General features: G+C 31.8%; 1 long non-coding RNA gene across 1 annotated transcript; it reads left to right on the top strand.

Annotated features, from left to right (window-relative positions):
• The first annotated feature begins 11650 nt into the window (after positions 1-11650).
• Positions 11651-16864, top strand: LOC145578987 (uncharacterized). Its single transcript, XR_014098960.1, has 3 exons — positions 11651-11895; positions 12031-12103; positions 16610-16864. It is a non-coding gene; the product is annotated as an uncharacterized LOC145578987 (long non-coding RNA).
• Positions 16865-17480: the final 616 nt, after the last annotated feature.

Genomic DNA, 17480 nt, shown 5'->3' with positions numbered 1-17480 from the left:
CACTTCAAGATGGTTGTCTTCATCTCCTAGTCCCTCATTTCCTGCTGGTCTGAATCTGTCTTTAAGGAACTTCACTCCTTGCTCCACTAATTCTTGGTTGACATCTAAAATATCTGGTAATGACCCTAGATTCTCAAGCCTTTGTTTCTTCATATGTGGTATTTTGTAATTGTTGCCTCCTTCTTTCTTTAGAATTTCCACCATGCATGACTGTAAAGTGATCTAAGTATACTTGTTCACCATTAGATCAAAGAATTCATAAGCCTCTTCAACTCTTTCAATTAATTCATCAATGTTTTTTGGGAATGAATGGTATTGAAGAGATTGAATAACCCAAAATAGGCCTAAATCAAGCACATTCAGATCAGGAGATTATGGTGGTTGGTATACCAGCTTGATGTTGAACCCATTCTGAACTAATGCAGCCTGAAACTCATCATCACTTGGGATTTGATGAGGTCGGGCATTGTCCCATTGAATAATTATGTCCTTTATTTTATGTGGTGGCCAATTCTGGACTATTGCTGGAATAACCTTGTTTAAAAGCATGTTCCTTATGACTTCTTTAGTTACATGCTGGTGTGCTTTTGTTTCCCAAGTACCTGCTGCTCTGTTCTTGCTTTTTTTTTTTTTTTTTTTTTTTTGCCTTTTGTTTGTAAGTAAAAGGAAAAATTCCATACTTACCATCATGGAGCATTTCACCATTTCTGTGAAATAATGGTTTCTAAATGAGTCCCATGAAAATGGCCTTTATCTTGAATCTCCTTGATACTTGGCACATATAAGGATCATCTTCTTTTGCCAATAAGTAAAACCTCCTTGTCTCTGGACTGAGATAAAACCATTTTTCATCTACATGAACAACATGTTCCATTGGATCAAATGTTAGATCTCTAGGTGAAATTGATGGTTGAATATGTGAAAGAACCCACCTAATTCTTTGCACCTTGTGATTGTCTGTCAACTTTGGACGGTGCTAGCTGTGTGAGTTCTTAATATCCCCCTTTTTTCAGCCTATGGACTGTGACATGACTGATTTTTAAGGCACTTGCATAGTTTCTTTCAGTTGTCCTCAAATACAAAGGAACTTATTGCAATAATTCAATTAAATATACTCTTAGTTTTGGCCTAGTTCTCCCAAGTTTTTTTGTTCTGACATCAACCACACCCCGTTCTTGTCTTTGTTTGAGCAAGTCTTGAAAAATTCGAGTGATTGTTGACTTGTGCACACCATGTTCTACTACAAGCTTTGCTTTAAATCCTCTTGGTAATGCACCATCAGTTTGTTTTTCTAACATGGCATCAACAATCATTCTTTTTTCAGTAAGAGTAAGCTTTGGCCTCTTCCTTTTGTTCACAATTTGATGTTGTTCATGTTGTTGATTCTCTTTTTCTGCATCTGTTTGTGCACCTGTTTCTGCTTCTGAAAACATCTCTGACATGAACTCTTCTTCCATTAAAATCTGATTAAGGCTGTAAAAGTAAACATCATACATTGTTGCCATGCTTGTGTTTTCCTTACAAATGCAGAAAAAAAGAAGGTAGATACGAGAAACTTTGAAGATGGTGGCTGAAAAGGCTAGAGTTGCTGAAGTGAAGATGATTAAAGGCTAGAGTTGCAAGAATTGTTTTCAATTATTTTTTTTAGTGGGTCTGTAATAATTTTAGGGACATTATGTTTAATGGAGGGAGTCAGATTTTGGTCAACTTCATTGAATGAAGGGGTTTGTACTTGTGTATTTATAAGGGTCTCCTTAATTTAAATTGAAAATTTGGAGGGACTTTTGAACTATTAAATTTAAATTTGGTGAAAAAATGAGGGAGGGAAACTTTCCCCCTAAAAAATTCGGAGGGAAACTTTCCCCCTAAAAAATCTGGACAGATTTCCCTCCCCCAATTAATGAAAATCTGGTCCCCACTTTCTCTCTCCTCAATGTTTAATTGATTGCATTTACTCTCTTAATTTTAGCTTACCAAATTTTGTCTAGGAGTCCGTGAAGTTGCCAAAGTTGCAACTAATAAGAAACGGAGGTAGTAAAAGTTTGAGATTTTGTGGTGCTATAATCAAAAATTTTAGAAATTTGTGGTGTTATTTTCTAAAAAAAACCATTAATTTATAAGACGTACTTCCTCCGTTCTCTTTTAAATGCAACACTTCTCATAAACGAAAATGTCATTAAAATGCAACACACTATATTTGGTAAGTTTTTTTAGGGAACTTACATTTTCATCCTTACTAAAACAACTTAAAATTACATTAATGATTTCCAATAACCTATTTACATTAATTAGTAATATTAATCACTTCCTTTTTTCACTGGCATCCCACCTAAAAAATCTAATCCCACCATCTAAATTACTCTCTCTTTCTCTTCTTACACATTCTCACACTCTCTCTCTCTTCAATTCTGGAATTTCCCCAAAATTCACCAAGAACACCCCAAGACCCTAATTTCCCTCTCTCTCCTTATTGATCCTCACTTATCTTTGATGAATTTGTCTAAATCTGAAGTCGTATCAACTACTTGCACAATAATCTCCTTAATTGATTTTTTCCCCTTATTTGAGCCCTCAAATTCCAGATCTGTGGTTTATACGTTCGTATTTTTGAGAGAGCGTGGTGGGGTGTTATACTGATGGTAGTTTTGGGAAGTTTCAGTGGGGCTAGTGGTGGTTTCGAAAATTTTGGTGGGAGTGGTGGTTTCCAGTAGTTTCATTAAGAGTGGTGGTGGTTTTGTAAGATTTCGGTGGGAGTGGTAGTGGTTTCTTGAAGTTTTGGTAGGATTTGTAGTGGTTTCGGAAAGTTTTGTGGGGGTGGTGGTGGTTTCAGTGTTTTTTGTGGGAGTAGCTATGGTTTCCAGAAGTTTTGGTGGGAGTGGTGGTGTTTTCTGTGGAAGTGGTGGTGGTTTTGGTGGGAATAATGGTGGTTTCTAGAAGTTTGGGTGGAAGTGGTGGTGTTTTCAGTGAGAGCGGTGGTTGTTGTGGTATGAGTGGAGGGGATTATGGTGGTTCCCTGTGAGGTGATTGGTTGTTTTGGGGGTGGTGGTGGTTGAGTTTGGGTTGTTTTCAGTCCATGTGGGTACATCCCAAATTATCAGTTAATCTCTACTCTAAATAAAATGGTTAAGCCATGTGGGGACCAAACTTTTACCCTCTCTCTCCACTTTCTTAATTTCTGGGAAAAATTGTCAAGAACTATCTACCTAATACGTCATTTTTTATCAACAACTACTCGCTTAAAATTTTTATCAAAAAAACTACGCATTACGTTTAAAAAGTTTGAGTAACACTACCCATTTTGGTTTTCCGGCAACAAAATCCGGCAAGTTTGGCCGAATTTTTTTTTTCTTCCAAAACTTAAGCCTAAACCTCATATATAACAACCAAATTTATTTACTTTACAACGACTCACCCTAAAAACATAAAATTTTCAATATTTCCCCAATTAAAGAGGGCGAAAGTAATTGTGATTTTAATTAAGAAATATGTAATGATTCTAAATTGATGTTAAATGAACTTGTTTTATCTTCATAATTGAGTGATTCATCATTTCGTGTTTAAATTTTGAAAGAAAAAACAAACGTGAGCCCCACTCACCGGAAAACCAAAATGGGTAGCGCTAGTCAAACTTTTTAAATTTAGTGGGTAGTTTTTTTGAAAAAAAATTTAAGCGAGTAGTTGTTGACAAAATGACCTATTGGGCGGGTAGTTCCTCACAATTTTTCCTAATTTCTGTGCAAAAGTGTGTTGCATTTAAAAGAGAACGGAGAAAGTATTAATGTACGAAATACTACACCCAAGTCATTAGTATTTGTATTGAAGAATGTTATAATTGTCGATAAGTATAGTACCGACGACACATAGTTATGTTTTATGGGATCTTGTTATTCACACTTACAACATTGATCACAAACTCTACTTCGATGAGATTTTGTGGTTTATAGTTATTTTTGTGGAATCTTATAAGGATCGTATCAAGTATCAACACACAAATTTTAATACTATCATCTTTTATAATTTTTATTTATTAATGATTAGGGCAGCTAACACGTGCGGTGCGTCATATCTAGCCATATTCGGAAGTTCTTTTGGTTTGGCCTTAAATCACAAATATAATTGTTGATATGTTAACAATTATGTTTAGAGGTAAAAATGTCCTAAGACAACTAACACGAATTAGAGAAAATAAGTAAATAAACACTTTTTAGGGCATAATTGTCAAATACTATTCATCAAAAAAGCGTGTACTCCCTCCGTTTTAAATACTTGCTCCACTTTTTTGGCCATTTTAAAATGCTTGCTCTATTTCTTTATTTGGGAAGTTTTTACAATATCTAATTCTTTTCTCTCAACTATTAGACCAAACATAAATCTTACTTTAATAATTTCATATTCTATCTCCTTTAATTCTCTCAACTACTTTTGTCTTTTACAATTTTTTATTCTTCCACCTACCCAACTACCTCCATATTTTAACTCACTCCGTTTTTTTAAAAAAAAAATGCATCACTTTGATTTTTGCACTATTCATATACCATGGTTGACTTGATTTTTTCACCTCTATAAAATAAATAAATGTTATTATACTTCCTCCGTTTTTTTAATATTGCACCACTTGCCTTTTAAGGAAGTTTTACATATATTGCACCATATCCATTTTAGGAAAAGAAATTTTTGTGTTCACACTATAAATACCTTATATACCCTTGCTTTTCTTTTTTGTGTATACAATCACATGGGCAACTTGGTATTTCTTCCTTTCTCTCTCATCCTTTTTTCCACTATCAAAAAATTTGTATCAAACCCTTATGGTGCAATAATAAAAGAACCGAGGAAGTATAATATATCATTTGATTCGTCATAATGTCTAGTTTCGTAATATATTTTGTTATAATTTTACTAATTAACAATTAAAGATATTAATAGTCAAAGTTGCGTCTCGGCAAATGTGCCGGGTAAACTGATGGAAATAAAAGAAAACAGAGGGAGTAATACTTTTTCCAAAATCTTTTAAAACTCCGCGCATAGAGAAATGGAGCAAGTATTTAAAAACAAAGGGAGTACGTATTAATGAGGTTATACATATAAATGCACATTTTGAAGGGTATAATTGACATCACACTATTCATAAGAGTAATCTTATACTTTTAAAAGGTAGGGATTAAATATATTAATCATTGTAATTGTATAAGAAGCTAATAGCATACTGGGTAAACAATTGGTTTTGGGTTAGGTTTATCGGTTTCGGGTTATAACGGCTGGAAATGATTAGCGGGTCAATTTTGAAAATTATCGAAATGATTTGGTTGTTTTTTTTTTAAAAAAAAAAAATTGCGGATCCTATGCGCGTTTGGTCCTTATCAGATTGCGTTGTAATCGGTTTAGGTTAAAAACAATTTATGCTGAGCTTGGTCAATTTAAAACGAGTTTTGCCAGTTTAAAGCGGGTTTTGGTTCAAAATAAATTAGGTTTTAATCGGGTCAAGTTGTAATCGGTTTGGGTTATAATCAGTTTGGGTTGAGTTGGGTAAGTTTGAAATTGTATTTGGTTCAAAACAGATTGGTGAAATCAGGTCGGGTCATTTTTGGTTCATGTTACAATCGGGTTGAGTTGAACTGGGTCGGTTTGAAAACGGGTTTCGATTCAAAACAGACTGGATAAAATTGAGTCGGGTCATTATCGATTTAGGTCATAAGCAGTTTGTGTTGAATAGGGTCATTTTTGAAAACGGGGTTGCCTAGTTTGAAGCAGTTTTTGGTTCAAATCATATCAGGTTAAATCGGGTTTGATCAATCATAATATCATATCATTATCAAGTCTAGTTAATCAAATTACGGATAGGAATGAGTCAGGTTATTATCGAGATAAGTTTTACAGAAGTTGGGTTTATGGAGTAGTGGGTTGAAATATGTTAGGTCAAAATCGAGATGGATTTTAAATAAGTAAAATTATTGAGTAGTGGGTAAACACGAGTCAAATCAAAATTAAGTCGAGTTGGGTATAGATAATCAAGACTAACAATTATTTTGTAATCAACTTGCATAGTCGTAATCAAAAGTGACCTTGAGATAATGAGATTTTAAGCTTTTTTAAACTAAATATACGTTGAATATGATGGTTTACTTAGCAAAGTCATTTTTTACACTTAATTTACATATGATTATATCAAACATGTTCATTTATCCTGCCTAGCAAGTACCATGCATTTTACGTTTTTTTGTCAAATTCAAGTTCAATTTGGACTTTTAAGAGTCAAAATAACCTCTAAACCCTATAATGGGGTATTCTTCAGTACGCAAATCGAGAAAAAATATTATAAAGTACAAAGTGGATCCCACTAACGGCGACCGTTAATGGTAGGATAACTCGAAGGTTATATCATAATCACTCAATATACCTTGAGGTTACATCGTTGAAGTTTGAAAAGGGGGGGACACAGCTTGGAAAAGTGAATGCATCATGTTACTAGATAGAAAATCTTTTTTTTTGGATGTTTAATTGTTTATAAGCTTTTAAGTTCTAATTAATACGGAGTATTATTATTGGATTTAAACTTTGAGCTACGACAAAATTGACCATCGTAACTATTTATTGCGATGGTTCTTGGTATTTTTTGTGTCGTAAAATGGTTATTTTCTTGTAGTGATGATATGTGGACATGTGGTAATTATTTATGTCTAAATCTTTGTCACACTAATATAATTATATTCACTTTAAATTATTGCTATTTTTACCATATATATTACTGTAGGGAATATTTCAAGCAACCCACACTTGAGCCCCATTGTGATCATACACTTAAGTATGGTGGCGTCCATAAGAAAGGAAGCTAGAGCAAAAGAGTCGCCAACAAGTTTTAGAAACTTGTAAACCGTTCACAGGGTGAAGGTTACACCCCTTCACGATCCATGAGATCGCTAACTCCATAGTGGTCTGGAACCATGACTGGATATTCGGGGATGAAGGTACAAATCCAACCTAAAAGAGATTGAACCTGCCCTAAAAATAGGCCTCTATTTTATTTTTCTCATATTCATGTGCACTTTCTAACTAACATACAATCAATATATTAATCCTAAACCTGTTTAATTTATGTTGGTTGAATATTAATGCACAAACAAAACTATTATTGGCGATCACTTGAATTATAATCATATTAGCCTAAACAAAATTATTAATTATCTTATTAAGTGTGATTACAAGTACAAATTCAATTCCCTTTAATCCTGCAAGAGAGGGCGTGATCAAGCAATAACAATAATAATGTATAATATCAAGCAACAATATATATTGATAAAACAAATCATCATCATCATAATATTCTCATCAAAGCATAATAATATTAGCAAGATCCTAGGCATGATACTAACAAGATTAATAACAAATCCTAGCATGTCACTAAACAATAAAGATCAAAGCTTTATCCCTAATATAATACTAACATGATATAAGAAATAGGAAGCAACCTAAACATGATACTATAAAGCAATAAAAGCATCCTAACATGATACTAGGAATCAAAATAATCTAAGAATGCTTTTTAAAGAAATAGAGCGATAAAACAACTTACTTTGTTGCCTCGTATCTCTTTCTTTCACGTCTAGGGCGAAGGAAACTTCGAGCTTGGCTAGGTGTGTCTAAAACTCGTGAATGAGGTGTTGTATTTGTAAAAGGCTAGGCTTAGAAAGAGGGAGAAAGAACAAGCTATTAGCTTAAGAGAGAAGAGAATAGAATATTGTTGATGATTATGAATTATTGATGATTAAAAACGGGGAAATATGACCCTATTTATAAGGAAAACAGCCCGGAAATGATTAGAAAAAGACCTAATCCTATTAGGAGTAAAACTGCCCTTGTCGTAGAACGACGGGGTCCAGCGCAACGCGACAGCCCTATCGCGGTGCGACAGGCTTGTCGTGGCGCGCCAGCTTTGTCGTTTTGCGCTGATTCACGCGTTTTCTAAAAATCTGTACGGAATCCTTAATCTAATTAAATTCGATTAACAACGTATCTTTAAAAATCAAATTTAATCTCTTTAAAAACACTTGTTTAATCCAAATAGAATTCTTTATTTTCATAAAAGATATAATTATCATTCCTAATCTCATTAGAACTCAAAACAACCTTCTAGATTATTCTAGAAGATTAAAATCAATCCTAATAAATTTAGGAATATTAATTAATGGGCCCTCCACTAGATCATTGGGCCATAAAACCATTTCAGGCCCAATTTAATATTTTGGCCATAATTTCCTCATTATTCATCGAAATTGGGCTTATAATATATCGTTGGAAAGCTCTTTTCAAGCCCAATCCAACTACACTATTATTGGACCCTTATCATAGACCAAACTAAATTGGACTGGACATTTTCCAATAAATAGAGTACATTTTCGAAAGTAGAAAGAAGATTTATTTTTATTAAAACAACCACATCACAAGACTTTTCACACTTTCACTTCGTTCGATAATCAAGTGACATGAAAGGTACTCATCACTGGGTTGGTTTTGGGGAAACACAATTAGGTGTCTACAATTACCTGTAAGTATAAACTCCCTCCATGCCTTATTGATAGTCCCTTATGGCATAATTTAATTCCCAAAATGATAGTCCCATTTGCTTTTTCCAACAACTATTAATATTATTTTTTTTTATCAAAATTCCCTCCAATTTACAATAATATCTGTGCAAATTTAGCTTCCATATGTAAATTTTATATTTTCACATATTTTTATTAATTTATCTCTCTACTTTTTTGCATACCTTTATAAATTTACATTTTCAATGTACTTATACTATTACTTATTTAAGTTATTTAAGTTTCTTAATTCTCGTGAAATTTCACCATAAGGGACTATCAATAAGAGACGGAGGGAGTGTTGTTGTAAGGATCCATGTTACTACTCCTAATGTCTAAAAAAAACTAACACAGTCAAACTTTGCACACATGTCAATACACTAGTTTAACCTTATTACTCCCTCCGTCCCCAAAACTTCGACCCTTTTGGTTTGATTTCGCGGTTATTAAGAAACTTAAATAATAAGTAATAAAAACATATTGGAAAGATAAATTTACATGGGTTTGTAAAAAAGTAGAGAGATAAAGTATTAAAAATATATGAAAAAACAAAATTTTATATGGGGAAGCTAATTTTGCACAAATATTGTTGTAAATTGGTGGATATTTAAATGGAGAGCGTATTATGTGCGTCTTGCCGCACGAAACACCTCGTATGTTAAAGCGTAAATACAGGAAATCAAAAAAGGCGCGGGTTTAAAGCCCGGTACAATCGGGCTTCGTCAGCCCGATTAAAAAAGGCGTGAATTTGAAGGCCCATTGTACATACTGATATCCTCAAATGATTTGTTGGTATCATCTAATCTATAATTATTACTTGATATCCTTTAAAGACAAGATTTTATCATTCAACGTATTACCATTAATCTTCAAATACAGGAATCTATCCTATATTAACTGTATGATATCCTCAAACACTAAATACTTCTTGATATCCTTGAAATAAATATTATTCAATTTGAAATAAATTAATACTAATATTAATTTGATATCCTCCGAACTTAAGTTGATATCTTGTAAAGACTAAATACTAGTTGATACCCTCCTAACTCAACTTAATATCCTTTAAATACTAGATTTTATCATGAAACTGTTAATAATACAATCTAAACACTGGATGATATCCTACAATGACGGGTTGATATCCTCTAAAGACTAAATACTAGCTGATATCCTCCTAACGAACGATCATTTCCTTAAATGGCTAGATTTTATCAACCAACCTATTACAAATATAATACAAAAATAGGATGATATCCTCCAACGACTAGATGATATCCTATGAAGTTAAAATATTAGCTGATATCCTCCAACGACTAAATGATATCCTGCAAAGAGTAAATGATATCCTCTGAACACAAAATACTAGCTGATGTCCTCCTAAATAAATATGATATACTCTAAAGACTAAGTATAAGCTGATATCCTTCTAATTGAAAGTCATTTCCTTAAATGACTTGACTTAAACTACTAATATAATACAAAGACAGGAAGATATCCTGCAACGATTAAACTTAACCTCCTATGACTGCATGATATCCTACAAATACTATACAACATTTTCTAAATACTAAATGAGTAATAAGTCAAATAAAATATATCCTTAAAAGACTAGTAAATATCATAAAAAGAATTTACATTAAATTTCATGTTAATCCACATATTCTTAAACAAATTTCCGATTTTTATGCCTTCACTTCAAAATCACATAGTTTTAAGAATTTTCAAGTCAAAACATTTATGTAAAAGGCTTTATGACTGTTAAATGTATGTTTGACTTAGGTTTTATGACTATTGTATATATAATCAACAATTATGTGAGTTGCTCTGCTTGCTTGTTCAAAAAAAAAAAAAAAAAAAAAGGAACAATACTGTGAGTAACTTGTTAAGGAGATATATTATAAGAATGGCGAATAACTGTAGAAATACCAATAAAAGGCGTGGAAGAAATCCTTTGATACAAGTATCTTCATCAAATATGATAGAGGCAAAAGCTTGGGCGGATAATATATCAGCTAGCTGTGAAGGGGATTGTTTTAATTTCATTTTTTCTGAGTCTTATCATTCAGAAGGAATTATAGTAAGGCTTGTTTGTATATTAAATTATAGTTTATTTATTTTTCTATGAATTATATTGTAAAATTTTGTTTTATTGATGCAGAATGTTCCCTTAGATTTCGCTAAAAAACATTTCAGTAGGCTTGAGAAATCAACTGATATTAAGTTGCGACTTTATGATATTGAATTCGAAGCGCAATTGAGGCTAAAAACTTTTGAGAATAAGATCATTCAATGTTTTATTAAGAATGGTGTTGATACATTGATTGATGATTATGAAGTTCAAGTTGATGAAGGTGATGTACTTGAGCTTCTACAGGGGAATTCTATTGTTTTTTATGTTTATTTACAATTAAATTGTGATGATTAAGAGAGTTGGAATTTTGATTTTTTTGTGTGTGTGTGTGTGTGTGTGTATAATGTTATTAAATTAATAAATTTGAAATATTAGTTATCTAAACATTTGTTCAATTTTTCATGAATTTATAGTTAGATATTCGTTGTTTTGATAAAAATGATATCCTCACAAAACTACTTTAATCACTAATCAGGATAATATCCTGATAAAGTTACATCTAATGAAACTCAATGATATCCTCCAAACATTGAATGATATCCTCTAAAGTTTGAATGATATCATCTAAAGTTTGAATGATATCTTATTCAAAGCACTGAAATTTTTATTTTTTTGGAAACTATAAACACTGCAAAATTTGTATTTTAGTCAAACCACTTTATTAAAAAGAACTGAAATTTTAACAATATCTAGTCTTTTCAACCATTTTGCAATGTTTACACCTACAAATCCCTTGTTTTTTCGACGCTTTATGTTCGACGCTATGCCCAAGCCGTCGGCATGAAAATTTTAAACCCGAGTTTGGTCGACGCTTTTATTTGTCGAAATAATATTTCGGCAACTAAACGCGTCTGAGAGTTTCACTTACTAAGCACGTGACCTGATGGCAGCCGCATAAACTGAAGTTCTAAACACCACTTGTCAGCCAACCCTAATTCGTCTCTTCCTCCTTAATCTCATCTCCAAAAACCGCAATAGATTCATCGAATTCGGCTTCGATTTGTAGAAATTTCCTTACTTTTCCATCGATTTTGTTAATTATATTGGGATTTTCGTTCCATTTGTATCATCTCATCAAAATTTCGTTTCTTTATCATTGAAATTTAATTGGTTTTTATTTTTTTTTTGTTAAAATTTTGGAGCAGTAGAAGATTCCTAATTGAAGATCACGAATTGAATCAGGTGATTAGTTAAATTTTGGTGTTAATACAAATTTTCGGGTACTTTAAATGTTATTAATTAAGATTTATCTTAGCATTTGGGCATAATCCATTTGGGTTTTTTTTTTTTTTTTTTTTTCTACAAACCGTGTTTTAGGCTTGCAATTCGCGTTGCTTGATGGTTTAAATCCGTGACTAATCCCAATTTGCTCAACGTCTACAGATTTCAGGTATATGTTGGTTTCTCTAAACTTCTTGGATTATCACTAACCATGAGTTTAATTCCATACTCTCTTACCTCTCCTCTAATTACTATGCTACTTTACTTCAAACTAGCTTGCAATCTAAACACTTATCAGTTAATTGGGAAATTAATTTATGCTCAAATCATCAAACAAGTTCTTTTAACAAGTGTATATCTTTTGAATAATCTCCTTAATGTGTATCTTAGATGCGAGTTAACGGCAATTGCCCACCAACTGTTTGATGAAATGCCTGTAAGAAATATGTTTTCTTGAAATAATATTGTCTCAGGGTATGCTGAATGGGGGAAAATGGGAGCAGTTAATTTTGTTATTCGACAAAATCTTAATCGTGATTCGGTCTCTTAGGCTGCTATGATTGTGGTTATTATCAAATGGGTTATTATGATTATGGATTTTTTATGAATTAAAAATTGTATGATCTATTGCAAATCATCCCATATTGCTACCTTGGGCTTGCAAGCTAATTATGTCTAAAATTTGTCAGGCTTAATTTAGACGAGCATGCTTTTCTCATATTTTCATGAGTTAAAATTGATTATTGAACAAAAGCTAACTAGTCTTTAGGCCCGTACAATGTACGGGCTTGTTATTAGTTGGTTTTTTTGGGGGTATGGATTTAATAATTATTATGAAAGTAATCCACTCTTGAGCATGAACATGTCAAACTATTTTTAACAAACCCCTTGATTTATTAGGGAAGAAAAGATGAGTGCATCATCTAATTTAGGGAAAATTTGTCCATGATTACATATGAAAACACATTTGTAGGTAATCTAATTAGATTTAAATTAATTCTAGTGTAAGCTAATAATCTAACTGAAATTGGAAAATAAAATTAACACTCTGTATTACATTAAATTGTAGATCAAATTATTATTTAATATATGTCTGAAGTGACTATGGTTACATGGGATAGATGAGAATGAGATGTCATTCTTTGTCGTGTAGCATCAGTATTTCTGTTTTCTTTTTGCTATTGACTCTCTTCTATTTCTGGGCTGCTGTCGTCTTTCCTGTGAATTAGTAATATTGATATGAGTAAGGGGCTTTTTTTAGCCAAAAAACTTTAATAATTCAAAAATATCATTTCCATGATTATGCATCACACACCAACAATTATTGAGTAGGGTACAATATTGCTAAATTGAAGATGTCTTAATAAGAGTATCACATACTTATTTCACAGAGGAGAAAGTGAAAAAAAAAAATAGCAAAAGCAATAAAATCTCAAAAGTTCAATAATATAATGATTCAGAAAAGAGAATTCATAGTATCATGGACTAACCTTTTCAATTCCTTAATCTAATCTCCCTCTTTCATCAAGGTACTCCTTTTAAAGTTCTTGACTTTCGTCTAATAATTTTTTCATATGTTTTCAATTCAATAATTAGTCCCTTTCCTTTAATTTGTGAGGTTTTTCTTTTTTCAATCTTATATTACATCAACTAATTTGTGGGTGTTAAGCCGTAATTTTGCAGCTATACACTTAGACTGAAAGGATACTTTGGTTGGTCATTGTTGGACAACTCATGATAAACTATAACCTTAATCGTATTAATTATGACTCACTATCAATCAAATTATGCCGAAACCGACATCTATTGGGAATATAAATTATGAAAGTAACATACAGAGAAGGAAAAACAAACCAAATTCAGATAAGCTAATGCAACAACACAATGTTGATTCCCTAAAAATATTGAAGCTTATACCAAATAGTAGATTAAAGTAGCCGAAGAGATTTACCTCTTGCAACAACCTTCAATTTGCATCTAGCTCTCTACAAAATCAAACAACAATTTATAAATCTTGTTAATTGCGGGTTGTCATATATAAATTCAACAAATCAACAAAATCAAAAGAATAAGAATAATTATGTTTAAAAAAAAACCACAAGATGATAGAAATTCACCAAATGTGAAGGTATTTCTGCATATAGATTTGATGATGGAGGTACTATGTTGTAGAGAGTTAATATTGCATTGAGAGATGAGTGAATAAATACCCAAAAATCATCATTACCATTATTATAATTGTGGGCAAAATTTGTAACCGAAAACATGATTTAAGAAATTTAATTTGTGGGAATTGAAGAGGGGAGATGAAGAGGAAGAGTTATGGGTACAATTTGCCGATGAACATTGATCAGCAGCTAGGGGATTATGAAGAGGAAGAGTTGTGGGTTTGCAAATACTCCATATTAGAAATCATTAATGTGTAATAAAAAAGGTAATAAAGGTAGAAGATGATTAATTGATTATGTGTCTCAAACCAAAATAAAAAATTTTAAAAATAAAAAAGGGAAATGATTCTAACTTCAACAGGTGGAAGCTTGGAAGGTCATATTATTATTGCTTGTAATATGGAATATGGAAGGTGCTTTAGTGCGACAAGATTAATATTTTTATGTATTGTTATTATTATTATTATTGGTTTTTAAAAAAATGTAGTATCAAAAAATAATAATATTAATATTATTATGTATTGTTATTATTATTGGTTTTTTAAAAAATGTAGTATTAATATTATTTATTTTTAACTTTTAATTCTTAACCCTTTTAATACTAATATGAATATATATAAATAAATGAATATATGAATTGAAAAGAGAATATTGAACATGTGGCACATTTGATTGGAATAGTGAACATGTGGCACATTGAATTAGAATAGTAAACACTTGGCACATTGGATTGGAGAAGTGAACATAGGATGAAGACATGTGTGTATCATGGTTAGAGTTTTTAAATACTAAGTATAGATTATTGCATTCTAATATTGTTTGTGATTTTTATATCTTCTTTTTGCAATCTTTTTGCCTATATATGCTAGTCATTATTGGGATAAACGGTGATGAAAGTGATATGTTTGCTGACTTGTTATGTACTTCATTTTGATGTACAATTAAGATGCATGTTTACTATGAGGAATGAAGCCTCATCATTATGGTGGAATGGTTGTTCAGATACCAAGCTTAATTCAACGCTAAACCATATGAAAAAAGTACGAGTGGATTTAACCTAGTTGCTAGGATATATGATTAGGATCCAAATCACTTCTTTGCCTTTGAATATGACCATGTGGATATTTTTATTGTTTTTCTTTCTCAATTTCAATCTATATTTATTTATTTTCACTGTATAGAATGTTATAACTCTTCTTCAAACCATATGCTTGTCGTGTAATGGTGTTTCTATCTTATACATAGTATGTAGTATGATTTTAAGTTTTTCATGTCTCACGGTTTTAGTTAGATTTTGTTAAAATTTTTGTTTCTCGGCTTACTTTAATTTTATATTCTCCCTTTCTTAGTTGTTTTTTTCAAGATTTTATAGTTGGTGAGTTGCTAGTACCGACCTTCATCCATTTTCGATTTTGGTGGGCTATTGGCTTGAGTTAGGATATTGCAATCTGAAACAATATTATTTCACTAAGGTTGTGACCTGCATATCAAAGCATAACCTAAAAGAAAAAAAGTCATACAATCAATAGTTACTCCTTGCTGGTTCATGAGATGAAATAGTTTGCCTCGATGATAACGGTAGAGCTAGATGAAATTTCTCGCAATAGATGATGGAAAAGAACTTATTGAAGCAATATAAATAGGTAACTTGCTATCAACAACCTTTTTTTTTTTTTTGAAACCTGCTATCAGCATTTAAATACTAGTTTATATTGTGTTCTTATTTGTTTTCCAACAATGCTTAATCCTCTTTATTGAGGACTTTAGACCCTACTTTTGCCCCTGAACAAATGGAACTAAAAGATTCCAAGGTCAAAGAAGTTGTTAGCCACATTCTATTGTTGGTTGGCTAGTTTGACAGGCAATTTTATTATAAAGATTTGATTGTTCTTAACGCTATGCTGGGATTTGGAGGCTTTGGCTGCAACATTTCAACTTTAGGAGGAAGAGATTAGTTCCTGTAGACATGTATAGTAGTATACTGCTATGGGTATATACTCTCCAAAGAAAGTCTAAAAAGTTAATGGCTTTTTTTTCCTCTTTGGATTGTAGGTCTGAGCATTTTGTCACAATCTGAACTTTGTTTTACTCCCCTTGCTAGTAGATTAAGAAACCATAATTATGGCTTTCGACTAGACGTGTAACGAGAATAGCCAAGAAGAAAAAAGGTCTGCACATTCATCTGTTATTAATATTCATTGCAGAAATCAAAACTTAAGAATTTGACAAATGACGTCTTGTCTTCTAAGTGTATGGATGCCTTGATACTTTTGATGTGTTCTTTACTCCATATTTTTTTTAGAACGTTCTTTACTCCATAATTTGTTATGTAAGTTGTTTGTGATTTTGGTTTGCTTATATTATTTGGTGGAAAATATGTTTTAGAGGATTGTATTCTCTGTGTTTTTTGGCATATGGCTCCTAGTGTTGGTAATTTTGATCTATTATTGTATTTAGATTCGCTTGTTGATGTATTGATTGGCGCATATGCTAAAATGTGTTTGTAGGGTCAAGAAACGGTAGAAAAAGGCTGACAACTAACACTGCAATATTTCAAGGATGGAAGAAAGATATATTTAAGCTACTTAAAGATTTTATTAAGTGATTCGGAATTTGTTCCACTACAACTAGTCACGAATGAAGTATAAGTTGGAATTATTATTTGTTGTAATAGAAAAATCATTACTATGAGACATTATACATATGCTATAATATATTTATATGCAATAAAAAAAAAAAAAAATTGGCATAATTTTGTTGTACATGTTTATCTTTTTTTTTTTTTTTTTTTTTTTTTGGTAATATTAGTATACTAGAAACAATTGTTAGTGTTTCTGAAAAAAAAGAAATAATTGTCCGTGATTTTGGTATTCTAAATATTTTTTTTAAAAGAATATGGACAAGAAAACGCATCCCCAAATTTAAAAATATAGACAGGAAAAATCGTCGCCAAAATATTAGACAACAAATGCATAAAAATTTGGACATTAAAAAGCTTCACCAACTTTAAGATTCTAGACTAGAAAAAGCGTCGCCAAAGTTTAGAAAGTGCGCTAACTGCTGCAAATCGCGACGCTTCGTATAAAAATTTGGACGAAATAAAGCGTCGAGGATTCGCGACGCTTTTTGATGTCCAGCAAAATTCTCAACTCACTTATTCTCGACGCTTTGAAGCGTTGAGAGAGATTTTTGCGACGCTTTTTTGTGTCGAAGAAAAGGCTTAAAAGCGTCTAAAAAGCACGCCTTTTGTAGTATTAGTCTTTGTTTTGCACCATAATTTTTAGCTTTTTTAAGAAATAATAATTCATTCTACTTCCGAAAACTAGAAAAACCTACAATGTTTGCATCATATCATCCAAAGATTGAATAATGTCCTCC

The sequence above is a fragment of the Chenopodium album genome, chromosome 14 (assembly GCF_948465745.1).
Source record: "Chenopodium album chromosome 14, dcCheAlbu1.1, whole genome shotgun sequence".
In the NCBI taxonomy this organism is placed as follows: Eukaryota; Viridiplantae; Streptophyta; class Magnoliopsida; order Caryophyllales; family Amaranthaceae; genus Chenopodium; species Chenopodium album.
This window is presented reverse-complemented; position numbering and strand designations above follow the sequence as displayed.